Here is a 15100-nt window from a genome sequence, read left to right on the forward strand (position 1 = left end):
CATCCTGGCCACTCCCTGTTCGAACTGCTGCCCTCAGGCAGACGGTACAGGGCAATCAGAGCAAGGACTAATAGACTCAAACACAGCTGTTATCCAACTGCAATAACACATCTGAATACTACAAAAAAATGTCCATCACGCCACTCTTGTGTTAATCTATGCACGGTCTGAAGCATGTGTGTGGGAATGTTTTACTGTTACATCTTATTAGTATTTTAAGTATTCTATCTATTTTATTTATTGAATTTTATTGTTTTATTTATATTTTGATATTGCTAGGGATGATGCAATGATCGGGGACCATTCTTCATTTCGTTGTTCTCATGACAATGACAATAAAGTTTCTGATTCTGATCAAATAAGCAAAAATATCAATAACATGTAGGGCGACACAATTTCACTGACTCAATCATAAGTGAAGCTGTTGTGTTAAAGGGCATCGTCATGCCACAAAGGCCCGTTTTATACAGGACAACTGATATTCAACGTCTTTTTCTTACTGTGAAGTTGACATTAGGACAGCAGATGTGCAGAGTGGATTTAATCTTTTATAGCTGTCAGGGTTTGGTGTTTGTAATCAGCTATAACAGTTGGTCCATGAAACATGGCGTCACTGTTAGTCTAAACTCCAAAAACCACATTCCTGTTCAAAGCGAGCCTCACTGCCCATCAGGAGACTTTTACCTCAGCACGTTTTGGAAAATGATTTCACTGGATTTGAATTCTAATGGTCACCAGTTCATGTCCAGAACAAGTTCTGCTGAGGCTGCAGTTGTACTTCTAGCTCCATCTTTGCTCAGTCCAGGACTCTGAGTGCCACCACTGCGATATGGAGACCTCCACACATCCACGCCCAGCTCAGGCTGAGAGGAAGCCAACTTTACAGGATGTAAAGGACAGCTCACTGGTTTGTCATGGACGACACCTGGACAGGCTGCACACATGCCTGTGAGACCACTAACTGCCACAGACTGTGAATAAATCCCACCAGTGTGGGGCTGTCCCGTGGACATGTGGACATACGGGACACGGTGATGGACACGGTGATGCAGAGGCTGCTGGAGTGTGATGGACAAGAGGACATGTTTCTCCTCCTCGGTCTCTCAGCACTAACCTCTGCTGGCATTGACTGTGTGTGTGCGCGTCTGTCTGTCTGCGTGTGTGCGTGTCTGTCTGCGTGTGTCCGTGCGTGTCTGTGTGTGCGTCTGTGTGTCTGTGTGTGTGTGTGTGCGCGTCTGTGTGTGCGTACGTCTGTGAGTGCGTACGTCTGTGTCTGTGAGTCTGTGTGTGCGTGCGTCTGTGTGCGTGCGTCTGTGTGCGTGCGTCTGTGTGTGTGTGCGTCTGTGTGTGCGTACGTCTGTGTCTGTGAGTCTGTGTGTGCGTGCGTCTGTGTGCGTGCGTCTGTGTGTGTGTGCGTCTGTGTGTGTGCGCGTCTGTGTGTGCGTACGTCTGTGTGTGCGTGCGTCTGTGTGTGCGTGCGTCTGTGTGTGTGCGTCTGTGTGTGCGCGCGTCTGTGTGCGCGCGTCTGTGCGTCTGTGTGTGTGCGTCTGTGTGCGTCTGTGTGCGCGTGTGTCTGTGCGTCTGTGTGCGCGCGTCTGTGTGCGTCTGTGTGTGTGCGTCTGTGTCTGTGCGTCTGTGTGTGTGAGAGGCTGCCCAGGATCAGCCCGACAGAGATCACACAGTTCATAGATGAGCGTTCAGAAACAGTGGCAGGCTTGTCCCACTGTGGGAGTGGGCTGTCATGCTGAATGCACTGGAAGCTCTGACTCTGTGCAGGATAAGAAACATGACAGCATTGTCCATCAGAGGAGTGGCTAATAATCGACCTGTGAAACTTTCACATTCACCCAGTGATTCCCAGTTTAGGCACATCTATGGTTTCCTTATTGTTCTTCATTTATACTAGTTTACACTGTGGATGCTCACATTAGACTCATGGAAATAATCCTCCTCACTTCAGATAGTGTCTGTCTCCTGAATCCAAACTGGAAGTCCACAGAGGAGGGGCCTGAAAACTGAACTGCCTCCCATTAAGTACTCTGGGAACAACAGGTAAGCTTTACTGGGCTGGTCTTTATTGTCAGGGCGAGTGGGGTCTGATAACTCAACACTCCGTGTGTGAGGATTTAACAGGGGAGGAGCCGGTATGGGACAGACGTGCTCGCTCCGTCTGGTCCCGGTCAGTGATGTCTCTGTCTTCTGTTTCTGGCTCTTTATGTCCCAACAGAGCGTTTTCCACGCTCACATACATGACATAGTAAACACACGTGTTCCCAACCACGCGTGTGTGTCTCCGTTTCATGTCAGAACCCTGCTGTGACAAACATCTGTTCATTTAACAATAACCCGAGCACGCTGACATTTCCAGGGATGAAGAGACGACGACCTTTAAAGGGAAGTTTGTCCTCATTTATTCCTGAATCCCAAAGCAGAAGTGATGTGACATTTACCAAACCGCTCCATCTGCTGAAACGCTGCCGGTGAAGTCCATGACGAGAACTCTCTCTGTGCCAATCAGCACTTCAGTGCAGCTTCTCATCGGAGGGATGCTCCCGCTGTGTGGAGCATCAGATGGTCCTCCACCAAACAGGTACAGATTTATGATCCAGGGACACGAGAAGCATTCACCCGGGTGAGGTTTACACAGATGCTCTAAACGGGCCGTGGATCCCACTCAGTGCAGACGAGCTGGGGCGAGTCAGGGCGATACATCACGCTCCATATGGAGCAGCCACACGGTGACACTGACAAAGTGCTGCGCTTCATTGGGCAGCTACAGGAACCAATGGTAATTTAGGCTCATTGCAAAGCCAATAAAAAGGAACGACAAATGTTCCTCTGGGAGACGTCAAACTTTGGATCACTCGGCAAAAAGAACGAGCAGGACACGAGCTTATCTCTACTGTCTGCTCTCAAACGCCAGCCTCCACCCGAACGCCGAGGCTTTCCATCTCATCTCCACCGCTAACAGACCTTCCTTCCTCATACTGAACACAGCACAGGGTGGGACGATTAATGAGGCAGCAGAGAGGCCGAACCCTGACCACGCAGAGGAATGAAGCACTCCTAAAACCACACAGTCTGTTAGACGAGAAGGGCTCTGAGGGAAAGACTTCAGGATGGGTCTCCTTCTGACCGCAGCTTCATCTTCAAGCGTTAGCCATGAATTATGCTAATGACACAGAAATATTTCCAAGAACAAAACTTGTATGTCCCCAGGTGGCCCAGGACGACTCCACAGTCCTGCTTAGCTGGGGTGACAGGGAAGATGAACTGAGGGGTGATGAAGGTCAAACTCTTTGGTGATCAGCTTTCCTCTGAGCCAAGATGGTAAATGGCCTGTATTTATATAGCACCTTACTAGTCCCTAAAGACCCCAAAGCGCTTTACATATCCAGTTATCCACACACTCAGTGGTGGTCCACTGAGTGTGTGAATGTGTGTGTCCCTTTTGTTGGGTCTGTGTTTCCACAAGCCCCGCTAGTTTAGAGACTTATCATGAAGAAAACAAGACATAACAGAACATCTTCAACCCGCTAGCGAGGGAAGTCTTTGGTCAAGAACCAGCTCTTGGAGCTCACGCTGCTAACCTGTGTCCAGCCCAAAATCCTTCAAAGAGCAGCTTCCCTCGCAGCTATTTATTGACAAACTGTTACAATACACATCACAGCACAAGCACCTCCCACCGTAAAACCCCCCAATGGTTCTAAGACAAGGCACCATGTGTGTGTGTGTGTCTGTATGCATGACTTCCTGCATAAAAGCAGGAAGCAACATCACAAGGAACAGATCTTCCAGATAGGATGTATCTGCAATAAAACCTCCCCCAGCACAGAGAGGCTGGAGAGGTGGTCAGGGACAAAGGAATGTCTTGATCCTATAGATTGAACTCAGACTTACAAATTTAAGAAGCCCAATGACAACATTCAACAATTAGACTTAACACCTTTGACTAACTGTACAATCAAAAGGTTTACATCAGCGCTGTAACTGCACTATTTTATCAACCTGGGTTTGCCTCTTATCTGTATTTCATTTTATTTAATTTTAATTGCTGTACAGTACTCTGTTTTTGGTAACTATTGTCCATGATGTAAATATGTAAAAAATGTATGTTTCTGTTCTGTCCTGTTTGTTTGTATATGTGTTTTTCTTTTTCTTTGCCTGTCCCATTTGGTTCTTTAGCCGTCAGAATTGTTGTCTGAAAACCAACAAGGAGACCCAATGGATTTACTTTGCCAAATGGATCATCATGGCCTTGCCGTATTGGTCCATTTGATCGACCTTTGTTGTTATTATTTATTTTATTTTATTTTCAGTTGTTACAGACGGGACAGACATGACTGAGGGATAGGAAAGGTGATAGGAAAGAAAGATGAAGGAAAAGAAAAACAGGAGGGAAGAGGGACAGTGAGAAAGGGCACTTAAAAAGAGAAAGAAGAGAAAACAAGCAAATAAACAGAGCAACATACTAAACACAACACCATCAGGTTAATCTGGCTAAGTGTAAACAGCAGTAAATACTAAAACACCACACCGGCTGCCTTTACCCAGTATTTTCCTCGCCAATGTCCGTTCTCTGGCAAACAAAATGGATGAGATACGGCTCTCCATCACTAACAACAGACGGATTATGGACTCAAATGTCATGTTTTTCACCGAAACATGGTTGAACAACAGCTGCCCGGACAATGCTATCGAGTTAGCAGGACGCCACACACACCGAGCCGACAGGCTAGCAGATGACTCCGGCAAGACCAGAGGTGGAGGTTTGTGCATTTATATTAACAATGCTTGGTGCATGAACTCCACTACTACTGAGAGTCACTGCTCACCTAATGCGGCGTTTTTAATGGTCAAATGCAGACCTTATTATCTCCCCAGAGAACTCACTTCGATCATACTCACTGCCGTGTATATACCCCCCGACGCTAATGCTAGGTTGGCCATGAAAGAACTTTCTGCAGCCATTAACAAACACCAGAATAAACACCCCGAGACTGCTTTTATTGTTGCTGGCGACTTCAACCACACCAACTTAAAGACAGTCCTCCCCAGATTCCACCAACATGTCTCCTGCCACACCAGAGGAGACAAGACTTTAGACCATGTGTATTCCAACCTGGCTGGAGCCTACAAAGCCACACCCCTCCCCCACATTGGACAATCGGACCATCTCTCCCTGTTCCTCACACCTCGGTATTCACCACTCATCCATCGTGTGAAACCTGCTGTGAGGACAATTAAAGTGTGGCCAGAGGGGACAGACGCAGTGCTCCAGGACAGATTTAAAAACACAGACTGGAATATGTTCACCCACACAGACCTGGACCAGTACGCCTCATCTGTACTGGATTACATCTCCGAAACCACAGACAGTGTCACCACCCAGAAACGGATCACCATGTACCCCAACCAGAAGCCTTGGATGAACCGGGATGTTCGTCTCCTCCTGAAGGCCCGCAACACTGCCTTTAGGTCAGGAGATGCACACGCCTACAGCACAGCCAGGGCTAATCTAAAGAAGGGCATCAAAAAAGCCAAACACCATTACAAAAAGAAGGTAGAAGAACACTTCTCCAACTCCAACCCCCGACGCATGTGGCAAGGACTCCAGACCATCACAGACTACAGGACCACCAAACCCTCCCCCGCATCCTCTGATGTCTCCTTCCTCAACGAGCTCAACAACTTTTATGCTCGTTTTGAGCGAGGGAACCCCACAACCACAACCAAAGCAGACATGACGCCAGACCACCAACCTCTGACTCTCTTCCCCACCGATGTAGGAGCGGTGCTGAGCAGGATCAATGTCCACAAGGCTGCAGGTCCCGATGGCATCCCCGGGCGTGTTCTCAGAGCGTGTTCTGGGGAGCTTGCAGGAGTGCTCACAGACATATTCAATCTGTCCTTGGCCCACGCTGTGGTACCGGCCTGCTTCAAATCCACCTCCATCGTCCCGATACCCAAAAACTCCAACCCATCTTGCCTCAATGACTACCGCCCAGTAGCACTCACCCCCATCATCACTAAGTGCTTAGAGCAGCTGGTCCTAGCACACTTCAAATCCTGTCTCCCCCCCACCCTGGACCCCCACCAATTCGCATACCGCCAGAACAGGAGCACAGAGGATGCAGTCTCCATCGCAATGCACTCTGTCCTCTCACACCTGGACAACAACAACACCTACGCCAGAATGCTGTTTATAGACTTCAGTTCAGCATTCAATACAATCCACCCCTCACAACTCATCAGGAAACTGACAGACCTGGGCATCAGTTCCCTCATCTGCAAATGGTTACTGGACTTCCTGACCAACCGCCCCCAACATGTCCGGCTGGATAACCACTGCTCATCTACCATCACAATGAACACCGGTGTACCACAAGGCTGTGTGATGAGCCCTTTCCTCTACTCCCTCTTCACCCACGACTGCAGACCTGCTGATGGTTCCAACACCATCATTAAGTTTGCAGATGACACCACGGTGATTGGCCTCATCAGTGACAACGATGAGGCCGCCTACAGGGAGGAGGTGGATCGTCTGGCTGAGTGGTGCGACACAAACAACCTGCTGCTTAACACCGAGAAGACCAAGGAGCTCATCGTGGACTACAGGAGGAATGCTGACCCACATCCACCCATCCACATTAAGGGGACGGCTGTGGAGCGTGTGAGCAGCTTCAAGTTCCTGGGAGTCCACATCTCCGAGGATCTCACCTGGACGACCAACTGCTCCAAGCTGGTCAAGAAGGCTCATCAGCGCCTCTTCTTCTTGAGGACTCTGAGGAAGAACCACCTGTCCTCAGACATCCTGGTGAACTTCTATCATTGCACCATCGAGAGCATCCTGACCAACTGTATAACAGTCTGGTACGGGAACTGCTCTGCCTCGGACCGGAAGGCGTTGCAGAGGGTCGTGAAAACTGCCCAGCGCATCGCCGGAGCACCACTTCCTGCCATAAAAGACATCTACAGGAAGCGGTGTCTGAAAAGGGCTGGGAAAATCATCAAAGACCCCAGTCACCCATCACATGGACTCTTCACCCTACTGCCCTCTGGGAGGCGCCACAGGAGCCTCCGGACTAAGACCACCAGGTACCGGAACAGCTTCTTCCCCACAGCTGTCAGACTCCTGAACTCTGCCTCCTGACATCTGACCCACGTTAACACATGGACTGAACATACACACACCCACAATGGACAACTGTACCCTCAAACACACAATAATAACATGGACTGAACCACCACTCACAACCACTAGCACTTTATATAGCCTCTGTAGAAACTATCTACACCCTCACTTATCTTAACTGCACTACTGTATAGCTCTGTGTAAATAATCATTCTGTACATTCGATAATCTTTAATTCTACAACTGTTTACAACTTCCATAGTTCACATTTCTGTATAGCTGTATATCTCAGATTTCTGTAAAGTTATTTATTTCATTTCATATTCTGTATAGTTTTTCATATTTATATCCTGTTCATAGCCTGTACATAGCTTGTACTCACTACAGCCTGTACATACTTATAGTTATAGCATATTCACAACATACTTCATACCGTGTACATTATAACATACCATAATAGACCCATTTCTGTAATATACTTACATATCTATACTATTGCTAATATATATTGTAATATATCTATATCACTAAAGCACTTCTGGATGGATGCAAACTGCATTTCGTTGCCCTGTACCTGTGCATGTGCAATGACAATAAAGTTGAATTCTATTCTATTCTAATTCTATTCTATTCTAAATATTGAATATTGTTGTGTAGCAAGCAGGACCGACAGCGCACAATGTGCTTGGAAATAGCAGCCAATAGAGGTGTAGTTTATGTCTGTGCACACCCGTGTGCACACCTGTGTGGATCAGCGCACTTGTATTCGAAAAGTTTCTCCATGTAATGGTCTGCTAGAGAGTGTAGAGACCCATAGCCCCGTCCCCCAGGGCATGAAGCAGGCATGGAGGAGATCCAGGCCCCAGACATCCAGAGGCCCCAGAGAGCGAGAGCCCAAGGAGGACCACCGGAGGGGCATCTGTGCCACCCTCCTGGGAAGAGCTGAGGAGAGCCCCAGACGAGGGGTCACCCAGTAGCCATGGAACAGAAGCCAGAGGGGGTTGCAGTGGCGTGCCCGCCGGCTCTGCCGGCAGCCAGCTGTGCCAGAGTGAACCGAGCCACAGGCCCAGAGGCCGGAGGCCCGAGGGCCCCCTTTGCCCCGGAAGAGGCCTGACCGAGCAACAGGCGCCAGGCCCCGCCAAGTAGTCACCGGGAGTGAGCTGGTACATACCTGAGCGCCCAGCCCCGGACACCAAGAACCACCAACGCACTGACCCCTGAGGGCATCAGTCACCGGCAGGGAGTGTGGTGAGGGGAGATAGGCCTTGGAGGGCCTGGGAGTTCCCAGAGAGGTGGAGTGTAAGACCCGACCTGACATATAGACACAGACAAACAGGCACACACAGACACAAACATGCATTCCCACCCTCATGCACACATATACAAACACTCAGCACTCACCCAACGTAGGGATAGACATAAATGGACACACAATCACACTCCCCAAACAAACTCTATAGCCCAGGTCCAGGTACCCTCACCCCTGGAGGGGGAAACGGCACCTAGACCCAGGAGATGTTACCCTTTCCCCCGGGGTGGAGGCAAGCAGACCGCCCCAGGCTCCGCAGCAGCAGGGAGGCCCCGCATCCCAGATCCCAATCGGACGGTCAACACATGGTCAGCTACCTTCTTTCACGGCGTCTTTAACCCTTTAGGACCCACCATAGAGCCAAGTCCGCCAGAGCTTACTTCATATTTTTACATGCTGTAGTTCCATTTTGGGGAGCATTTCAAGTTGCTAAACATCAATACAACTGTTATAGCCCAAAGTTTAATAATATGTATGCATTAAGTCCATAGTAACTACATAAATTGCAAAAAAGTGCAATAAACTACAAATTGAAAATTGTTTTTTTACATATATTTCTACTTAGAGACATTTCAGAGGTTTATCCCTCAAAACTTTAAATACAAAAAAGTTGCATAAAATAGTTTCCAACACCAGGAAATTTATTTTGAGTGTCTTCATAGTTTTATTTTTTAGATACACCAATTTTTATATTCTGCAGGAAAAACAAAAATAAATCTTATAATGCAAATTTGCAAAAAAAACAGCATGTGCATCAAAATAAACTATTTTCAGCAGCGCAATTTGAGTTCTAAGCATCCCAGCAACTATTCAGAGAAGCATGAAGTCAAACATGACTTTTAAAAACACCAGTACCGGCTTATAAGGCCCCAAAGGTTAAAAACTACATTTTCCGCAAAAATGACATCACTTCCGGTTTCGGGCAGGTAATGGTGGACATGCGATAGTTCGCGCTGACGTCTATTCCAATGTAGGAAGTGTTACGAACAGCTGATCGGATCGGCAAAGCGTGTTTCTGGATTATTATGTTTTTGTTGCTGCAAGTGTTTTTTTGCAAAGCTTTATGTGGAAGGAAACCGTGACCGAGGACAAGCTGATGGCATAAGATGTAAGTACAACTCCTCCGGTTTCATATGCAAAACAAATTATTGGGGTTAAATAGCAAACTGTTCAGCAAAGCCTTGATGATGTTGATCCTCTTCAGGAAATGTTGGCTGCGCTGCACCATTTCAAAGGTTTCACAGTTTTAGGAAATATGCAGATGTGTTTGATGTAAATAGCAGCACAGCACCGAGCCACGTCCTTCCCAGCTCTCTTTCACTTTCCATCAGTCAGTCACCAACACTTCATTAGCAGCGGCTTGGCTGAGGGCTGGCTTCATGTGCAGCACTAACACACAGTACGTAGCTTTTTTTAAAACGCGGCAGTATTTCCTTCTTTCCCTCGTTCAGAGGAACCCTGTGACCTGGGAAAGGCAGGGATTCTTCCAAAAACCAACCAAAGGCTACGCTCAGCAAAACAAGCTGTGGTAGAAACTGAGATCGCTTTAATGGGGAGGTAGCCTTCCAACACAGTCCGGGGAAATCTAACACATTGGCACTTTTCATAATTACAACTGCCTCCAGTTAAAGGACGGGCGATTGGAAGTGTGTGCATACATGAGTGACTGAGATTGATTACCTGGACAGAGAACGATTTCTCCCTCAGCACTGCAGAGACAATCTGCATAATCACTGGCTTCATCACAGTGAGTGCTCTGCACCCTGCAGAACAGTCACAAAGAAACAGCCAACAGTGAAGGAGCTTTGAAAGTGCTGAATCAGCTTTAATTATGGCTACACTTCAGCAGCGAGGACACTTACTGCAAACACCATCAGCTCCGTCCACAACGGGACTACAACCCCACTCTCTAACAAACCTGTACAACACTTCAGTGGGTTACAGAGCACACGAGAAACGGTAAACATTGGCCCAAGATGACATCACATACATTTATAATCTCAGTCAGCTCAAAAAGCACATGACCAGCAATCTTTATCAAACAGAGCAACATGATTCGCAAATGAAATACCATCTATGAAATGAAGGACAGTATTTTTAGATCATTTATAATTTGTTAGATTTAGCAGATGCCCAGCATTAGCTAACATTACCCATAAATAACAGTTTCGATTTCAAAAACGAAGCAACTTATCCTTCACAAATTAGAGCGTCGCTTTTAATTTCCTTCATAAAACTGAATTTTTTTTAATGCTAATGTTAGCTAACCTTAGCTCTAATGCCAAGGTTAGCATTAAAGCTAAAGTTGGCTAACCTTAGCCAACTTTAGCTTTAATGCCAAGGTTAACCAACTTTAGCTTTAATGCCAAGGTTAACCAACTTTAGCTTTAATGCCAAGGTTAACCAACTTTAGCTTTAATGCCAAGGTTAGCCAACTTTAGCTTTAATGCTAAGGTTAGCCAACTTTAGCTTTAATGCTAAGGTTAGCCAACTTTAGCTTTAATGCCAAGGTTAGGTAACATTAGCTTTAATGCTAAAGTTAACTTCCCAGCACAGCAGAAAGCTAACTTAGCTTACCTTCTTGCCAACACTGTCACTAGCAAAATATTGATTTAATTCTCATCGTGCATTTGTCTCTATGAGGATCTATGCTGCTATGCTATGCTTTCAGTAACCAATCAAGAAGCAAGGAAGGGGAAAAATAAGAAAGGTATTTGGGAAGGAGTAAAAATAACACAATCCTTCGAATTTATAATAAATATCCTTAAAGTATCTATAAGCTGTCAGAGAAACTGTTTTTATACATTAGGATTATTATAAATGTAAATTTATAAATTTTGTAACAAAATCAAGAAAGATTCAATAAAACCATTGACTAAATACCAGAGCCGCCAAGAGTAATCTTTGTAAAGCCCTGTGACTATTCCTTTGAGACCACTCAGGCCAGTCAGTGTTAATGCCACATCATGCCTCAAGGGTATTGTGGCATTAAATGGAGATGTGGTTAGTGGCCCCGCTACATCCAACCTATCAGAACAGTTCCATTCCTTCGCTTATATATCTGAGTTTGCTTCTTTTTCCCTCTTTTCTTTGCACTGGTGTGACCACATTAAATCTTTCCAGTGTCTCAGCTTAGCCTTAAGTAGTCTTCCCAGAAGATTACATCAGAGGACCCAAAGGTGGTCAGACACAGGATGCTTTACATTCTACTGGAATAAGTGCCTGCAAATTTGGTTAGAGTACACACACGACAAAGAAACACTGTTATACATTTACACGCTGCTAACACTGGCCTGGCACATGCTCCCTCAGGACCATCCTGCCTGTCAGAAGCTGCAACAACATATTTCATCTCATGCAAACACGTTCACAGCAACTCCCTCGTCCACAGCCAAACGAGCACAAAGGAAAGAAACAGGGAGAATACTCTTGTACTAGGGTGTCTTTTTATAAAGGTTCAACAGCCTTTTGCCCAGCTGATTAACAGCTGTATCTCACAGGCATGGTCAGCAAACTAAATGAGTGTGTCACACAAACATACAGCAACCTACAAATACTCTGGAATGTTACGTGTTGGTTGCATGTGGTCAATTAGCCACACAACATATTAATTTTAGAGATCCTCCCAAAGACACCAGCAGCACTGAAGCTGCAGGTGTCCAACTCCAACTCCGTCTCCAACTCCCTCTGGATAAAAACACGTGTCAGTCACTGTGAACTGTTCAGGGTAAAACAGACACCACCACGGATCTAAAATTCCCACCAACAGCTAATCTAGTGAAATGTGAACCGTTTGCTCAGGTGACCGATAAACTGAAAAAACTGGTGTGGAAATATTTGGCATTCATCCCCTCTGATGAAAAAGCGTGAACACAAACCATTTTGGATGTTAAATGTTACACGCCTACTTTTCAATCCGTTAAACACGAGCACGTACCCACGCCACAGTGAGACGTCACTGAAATGTGTAGAGGAGCTGCAGACAAAGGCAGGCTGGCGGTTGCTATGGAACCCTGATGGTTTACGGCCTCGGCAAAGGCCGAGGAGTCAAACCTGCTCCAGTTAATCAATGACCGCCTTTCGCTGAGCCGGGGCAATCAAACACAGACGTGCATACCAGAGAATGAGATGGAGAGAGAGCGGGGCTGCGGAGGGCAGCAAACATGTGGGAATGTCTGAACAAATGAGAGGTTGGAAGAAGTGATCGCATGTTGGAGGCACGATGACATCAGACAGACGCCTTGATATGAGCTATCAGGAGACGGCGGCTGCTCTCAGGGAGCCGTGATCCTGCCATTATGTTGTTCAGCTAATTCACACGCAACAGTCAAAACATGATGTCCTACTGCATCCACACTGCTGGGACAACATGTGGAATACAAACAGAGCAAAATGGGAATGGGACCCCGTGTAGCTTTTATGAATTCAACTGAAAGCTGAAGGCTCCGCCCCCCTGTCTACTCTGAAATAGCACCACAGTGTGAGAGCGCTGTGGTGGGGTGATGTGGGTGTTCCCTGAGAGCCCTGCAGAGCCACATCCATACACGTCACTAAGTGTCGGGTCAGCTACAATCTGACCCCCCCCAGCATCCGCTGACCACATCATGCACACGGTCAGCTGCTGCAGTGGGAGCTCATCACAATGTCACAGGCCGGCTACAGCTTGTTCCAACAGATGTTCTCTGCTTCGCTCCCCCCACCTCCACGCCACCCACCCCCCCCCCCCTCCTTTATGCCAGGACAATTTGGGCCAATCCCCCGCTGTTAAACACGCTCCCAGAGGCACGAGGCCCAATCCAACACGTGGCTGGAGGTGGACTGGTGCTCAAAGCAGCCTAAACTCTGAGTGGGATTTTTGTTTTCTTAAATAAATGCAACACCAGTGGGTCATCATCACCTGATTTACACAGACAGACTCTGTATGGACTGCATCCATGAGTGCTAACCTTTAAATTATAAAAGCCTCCTATTTTAAGTAGCATGCTCTGCACTGATAAAGTATTCTTTGTTGCATTAGTTTAAAGTTTCCACCTGGAAACTTGAATACGCAGTTTGAGCTCCACTCGTGCAGCCGTAGCACGGGTTATATATAAATCTATCTGCTATGGCTGATGTACCCTGTTAGGAGAAAACAGCTGTAGCCTTTAAGGATGTTTTCTCCCTTTATAACAAGTTTCCAGAGTTGATCTTGGAGCTGTACTCACAGGGCCGTAGGTTTGGTTGCTTCTTTGAGCAAACAGCCAAATATAATAACGCTCCATGAAACGCAGCTTTCTGTTAGTGCACAGAGGCTGAACCACACAGTCAATCCCTCATATACTTCAAGGTGCAAAATGTTTTCTCAGTTTTTATATACAATAGAGAAATACTACTGTATTGTACTGTATAAATACTACTGAATGAAATCTGAACATAGCTCTTGGGACTTGGATCGTGTGGTTCTGTCAGCTCAGAGTCACTTCTACTTAGAAAATACAAGGTTTTTGTTCATTCACAGAAAATGTCCTATATTTTCACTGTGGACCTTTTTTATTCTAAAGTAGACAGGCAGATAAAACTGGAACTTTTCTGTCATTAAATGGTTTAAATTGTTTTGTTGTAACAGGAATGGCCAACAGTTACAGTTACCAGTCCAAAGCTGTCCACTGGAGACCATCTGTTTGAGACCCACGTCCAGGATCGATGCCTCACCTCCACTTATTCAGTCGCTGAACTGGACCTGACTTCTGTCTTTGTGGGAACATCTTCAGTGGAATTATCTGACATAACTTTCCGTGTTGTACAACAATGATTATACAGTTATTTCGTCATCATTTCAGCTGCTATAATAGAAGAATTTCCCACATGTGGGATGAATAAAGTATTTTAGATCCCGCTGTAGTAAACGGAATCATCATGTGACGTTTCTGGACCGACTCTTCATTTTTGAGCCCCACAGGTTGTTGCCACCTGGTCCGCCTCACCAACTATGTCTCCAACCATCAGAGGACCTTATCATATTCTCACTGCTATTTCAAACTGTACATACAAATCCAGCCTTGAAACTGAGCCTTTTGCAACAGTTTGCTGTGTGGCTCACTTAATTTGTTCAAGTAAGGATGTTAGTTTTTGGAAAAATATAAAGAAACTTATTCCTTCAAAGGCTTCATATACAAACCAAAGGAAACTGAGCCAAGCTACATAAACATTAAGAACAAACTGAAACTGAGAGAAGCAAAGAGGAGACTGTGTGAACAGCAGCATGCAGGAGCACACTGGTATGGCTGCCAGCTGCTGCCAGCACAGGACTGACCTGTGCTTAGGGGAGCACACAGCAGCCTGATGAGTGTTTGCAGAGGGCTCTCCCACATCCTCTCTTTACAATGGGGTCGACGTATTAGGTCAGAGACGGCAGATGCTGAGGAGCAGCAGGGATACACTGTGGGAATAATGGCTCTGCAACAAGGTCCTCAGTTTGAACTCGAGGCCCCCAAAATAAGCAGAATGCATGAGAGGGAAACTCTCACTGTGTTCCAGTAAACAGCCCTGGTTAGGTCACATTGGCACCCAGGAATAGCAGTGTAACCGTAGACAGACAGGTCTGGTCACGCCAGCCCGGACGTGTATGCGTTTGTCGCCTATAAACAGAACTCACACGGAGGAGAGGAAGTGAGGAC

At 46.5% G+C, this 15100-nt stretch overlaps 1 protein-coding gene across 20 annotated transcripts in view; it reads right to left on the reverse strand.

Moving 5' to 3' along the window:
* The window catches only part of phldb1b (pleckstrin homology-like domain, family B, member 1b), a 122082-nt gene that overhangs the window by 61464 nt on the left and 45518 nt on the right, over positions 1 to 15100 (reverse strand). The window lies entirely within an intron of this gene.

Source organism: Astatotilapia calliptera, chromosome 14 (assembly GCF_964374335.1).
Source record: "Astatotilapia calliptera chromosome 14, fAstCal68.1, whole genome shotgun sequence".
NCBI lineage: Eukaryota > Metazoa > Chordata > Actinopteri > Cichliformes > Cichlidae > Astatotilapia > Astatotilapia calliptera.